Source organism: Sturnus vulgaris, chromosome W (genome assembly GCF_052056855.1).
Source record: "Sturnus vulgaris isolate bStuVul1 chromosome W, bStuVul1.hap1, whole genome shotgun sequence".
NCBI lineage: Eukaryota > Metazoa > Chordata > Aves > Passeriformes > Sturnidae > Sturnus > Sturnus vulgaris.
The window spans coordinates 46,539,070-46,543,838 of record NC_142282.1 but is presented as its reverse complement, the minus strand read 5'-3'; positions in this window follow the sequence as shown (position 1 = coordinate 46,543,838).

Sequence of the window (4,769 nt, the reverse complement as noted above, 5' to 3'; positions counted from 1 at the left end):
CATAAGGTTCCTCAGTGTCACCGTGGTCTCCTTGGTTCCATGAGGCTCAGCAGTGTCACAATGTTCCATGGTTTCCATGAGCTTCCACATTATCAGCAATGTCCTTTGTTCCAGTGAGGCCCCGCAGTGTCACCATGGCCCTTTGGATCCATGAGGTTCCATAGTGTAACATGGTTGCCTTGATTCCAAGAGGTTCTGCTGTGTCACACTGGATCATTTGCTCCATGAGGTTCCGTGGTGTCACCATGGTCTCCCTGGATTCACAGTATCACTATGGACCATTGGTTCCATGAGGTTCCTCAGTCACCATGGTCTCCTGGGATCTGCATTGTCATAGTGGTTGCTTGGTTCCATCGGACGCTGCTGTGTCACAATAAACTCTCAGTGCCATGAGGTTCTGGAGTGTCACAATGGTCTCCCTGGTTCAACATGGATTTGGAATGTCACAATATCTGCTTGGTTCCATGAGCTTCCATAGTGTCACAATGGTCTCCTTGTTTCTGCAGTGCCATAATGGACCCTCGGTTCCATTAGGTTCCTAAATGTCACTGCTGTCCTTGGTTCCATGTGGCTATGCTATGTCACCACAGGCCCTTAGTTCCATGAGTTTTTCTGCTGTCAACAATAGTTCCTTTTTTCCAATGAGGCGCCGCTATGTCACAATGGACCCTGGGTTCCATGAAGTTCTTCAGTGTCACAGTGGCCCCTTGGATCCATGAGGTCCCATAGTGTCCCATGGTCACGTGGGATTTGCATTGTCACAATGGAACATTGGTTCCATGTGATATTGATGTGTCACCATGGTCTGCTGGGTTCCATGATTCCCCTCAGTGTCACAATGGAGCTTTGTTACTGTGAGGCTTCTGAACTGTCACAATTGTCTCCTTGGTTCCATGAGCCCCTGCTGTGTCAAAAGGGTCTCCCTGGTTCCATGAGGATACAAAAGCTTTGCATAAACACTGAGCAACACCTGTTTAACACATCTGGGAACATCTGTCTGCATTCAAAAGAGGGGTTAAAGGTGAGAATGGCAGCAGCAGCTTCCATCTGCAACAGAGACTCAGGGAAGGGACAGGGACAGAGAATTCAGCTGAAAGACTCCAAAAATTCTGCTTCCAGAGATAATTTCTGCTCATGCTGGCCCTTGTAGGAAGGTGACATCATTCCAGGCAGCCTGTACTGAGCATGTGGTTCCTCAGTGGGGTTTATTGTTTAGGAAACCTTCTCAGGCTTTTCCATTCTGTCCTTACAAACAGGAAAACTTCTCCTGGGCCTGTGTGCAGGAAGAGCCCTGAGGAGAGCAGGTGGGACATGGTGCAATGGGCTGGGACACCCAGCTGCAGAGCTCAGGGGACAAGGTTGGGATGCAGGGCACAGGGATGTCAGTCCCAGGTGGGTGATGTCAGACATGGTGAGGCTGGGGGTGAGGAGCAGGTTGTCCAAACAGGGTCAGCCTGCAAGGGGCTCATCCTTCTGCATGCCCAAACCTCCTAAGGAGACATTCAGCATCAAGGTCACCTGGGGAATGTTTCAACCACCTCTTCTCTGAGCTGAAAAGTAAAAAAATATTCTCTTGACTAAAAAAAAAAAAATCATTAGATACACTTTGAAATTGCTTCCTTAACAAAACTGCAAATTGACTCCAAGCATCTGCACAATCCCTCCTAACTTGAAGACAACTGGAAGAAGACAAGGTACTCCTGAGGACTTTCTGTATTTTAATGATCCCCACAGTGGATTTGGGACTGAGTCCAGGATCCTCAGGCACTGAGAGAAGGCTGAAGAAGCTGCTCCCGGAGTCAGAAGCAAAACTCCCAGTCCCTTGGAGCATCACTGGCCCCACTGAGGGCAGGGAGTGCCAAAGGCTCCCCAGAAACTGGTGAGAGCAGATCCTTGAGGGCAGGATTGCAGGAGCCCAAGGCTGTGAGCAGGGAACTGCAATGCTGAGCAAGGCCTGGGCTGGGTGAAGGAAGCAGAAAGGCCAAGGCCTGAGCCCAGGCCTGGGCCAGCAGGGCCCGTCCCTCATGGGTGGCTCGGGGCTGTTCCTGGGGCAGCGGGATGGCAGGGGCAGCAAGGACAAATATCATCAAGCTGCAAGTCCTGACAGCCTCCTGAGGGAGGGCCGAGGCAGAAGCAAAGTGCAGCCCCTGCAAGGAAAGTTCCTTCTGTGGGGCTGCAGAGGCCGTGCCCGAGCCCAGGGCACAAAGGCCTGGGTGCCTCTGGCCCTGCCAGCCCTGCAGAGCCCTTGGCCATCTCTCCTGCAGGCTGTGCCCCCTGTGCGTGCTGCTCCTGTGCCCTGGCCGGCTGCACACGCCCATCTCGCTGTCCCCCCCAGCATTTCTCAGCCCAGCATTGCTGTGCCCTCCCTGGGCTCCCTGCACCCAGCGCTGCCGGCTCCTGGCACACAGAGCCATGGCATGGCCCAGACTCACGCTGGGACACCTCGGACACCAACATTCTGCCCTGGGAGGGACTTTTCTGTTTCCTCACCTCCAGGCTGAACTTTCCAAGTTGCACTTTGGGTAGGTTTCCTTCTCTTCCCACTCTCAAGGAAAGCTCTGTGTCCTGCTGTTCACAAAGAGAGAAGGGCTGGTGGGAGATGTGGTGGTCAGAGGCTGTTTGGGGTACAGTGACCATGAAATTATTGAGTTTTTAAATATTCTGTGAAAGGAGGAGCGGCATCAACAACATTTCTACACTGCCCTTACAGAGAGCAGAATTCAGACTATTCAGGATAGAGATTTGGGGATAACTGACATTTTAAGGGAAACAATACTTAAAAACAAAGCATTCCAGGAATGGTGGAGATACTTCAAGAAAGAAATCATGAATGAGTAGGAGGAGCCTGTCCCAGTGTGCCAGAAGTGATCTAGTGAGGAAAATGATTGGCCTGGCTGGGTGTGGAGCTTTTTCCAGGCACTCGGGGAGAAAAGAGGGTGCATCACCTTTGAACAGAGGTGCAGGCAACTCAGGAAGTGTTTAAGGATGTTGTTAGGTCATGCAGAAGGAAAATGAGAGAAATGAAAACTCAGTTAGGACTTAACCTGGCCACTTCTGTGAAAAATAATAGAAAATGATTATATAAATAAGTTTTTAGCAAACCATGGGACAAGGAGAATCTCAGCTCTTTATTGGATGCTGTGGGGAATATAGTAACTGAAGATGAGAAAAAGGCTGAGCTACTTAACCCATTCTTTGCCACAGTTTCAAACAATAAGCCAGGATGTCCTCAGGACAAGTGTTCTCCTGAGCTGGTAGATGGGGACAGGGAGCAGAACAGACCCCTGTAATCCAGGAGGAAACAGCTGGGGACCTGCTGAGACACTCAGATGCTCACAGGTGTCTCTGGGACCAGATGGGATCCATCCTAGGGGGATGAGGAAGCTGCTGGATGAGCTCCCCAAGCTGCTCTCCATCATTTCTCATCAGTGCTGGCTCAGCAGGGAGGTGCCAGAGGACTGGAGGTGCCAATGTGAGCCCATCCCCAAGAAGGGCTGGAAGGAGGATCTGGGGAACTGCAGGCCTGTCAGCCTGACCTGGGTGCCTGGTGAGGTGATGGAACAGATCGCTTTGAGTGCCATCACAGGGCACCTACAGGATGGCTGAGGGATGAGAGCCAGCCAGCGTGGATTTCAATATCTGCATTGATAATCTGGATGAGGGCATTGAGTGCAGCATCAGCAAATGTTCAGATGGCACCAAGCTGGGTGTGAGTGTGGATGTGCTGGAGGGTAGGAGGGCTCTGCAGAGAGATTGGGACAGGCTGGATCCAGGGCCCAAATCCAACAAGGTGAGGTTTAACAAGACCAAGTGCTGGGTCCTGCACTTTGGCCACAGGAACCCCTGCAGTGCTACAGGCTGGGGACAGAGTGGCTGGACAGCAGCCAGGCAGAAAGGGACCTGGGGGCACTGATGGACAGCAGGCTGGACATGAGCCAGCAGTGTGCCCAGGTGGCCAAGAAGGCCAATGGCACCTGGCCTGGGTCAGGAATGGTGTGGCCAGCAGGAGCAGGGCAGTGATTCTTCCCCTGTGCTCAGCACTGGTTGGGCAACTCCTCGAGTGCTGTGTCCAGTACTGGGCTCCCGAATTTAGGAAGGACATGGAGGGGCTGGAGCGTGTCCAGAGAAGGGCAACAAGGCTGGTGAGGGGTCTGGAACACAAGTCCTGTGAGGAATGGCTAAGGGAGCTGGGGATGTTTATGCTGTAGAAAAGTAGACTCAGGGGTGACCTTATCACTCTCTCCAACTCCCTGACAAGTGGTTGTAGTCAGGTGAGGGTTGGTCTCTTTCACCAGACTGGAACTGTAAGAATGAGAGGAGAGCATAGTCTTAAGGTGTGCCAAGAGAAATATAGTTTGGATTTAAGGAAATGTTTTTTACAGAAAGGGTGATAAAGTACAGGAACAGTGTGCCCAGGGTTTGATGGAGGCACCATCCCTGGATGGGTTTAAAAAAGACTGGATATGGCACTCATTCCTTTTGGATGTTTTAGGCAGGCGATTGACATTATGATCTTGAAGGTCTCTTCCAGCCTAGTGATTCTGTCCTTCTGTGATTCTGTGATTCTGTGAATTCTCTGAGTATTTCAGCTAAATTCTCTGTCTCTCTCCTTTCCCTGCATCTCTGTTGCAGATGGAATCTGCTGGTGCCATGAGAATGGCACCTTTAACCCCTCTTTTGAATGCAGACAGATGTTCCCAGGCGTGTTCAGCAGGTGTTGCTCAATGTTTATGCAAAGCTTTTGTATCCTCGTGGAACCAAGGGGACCC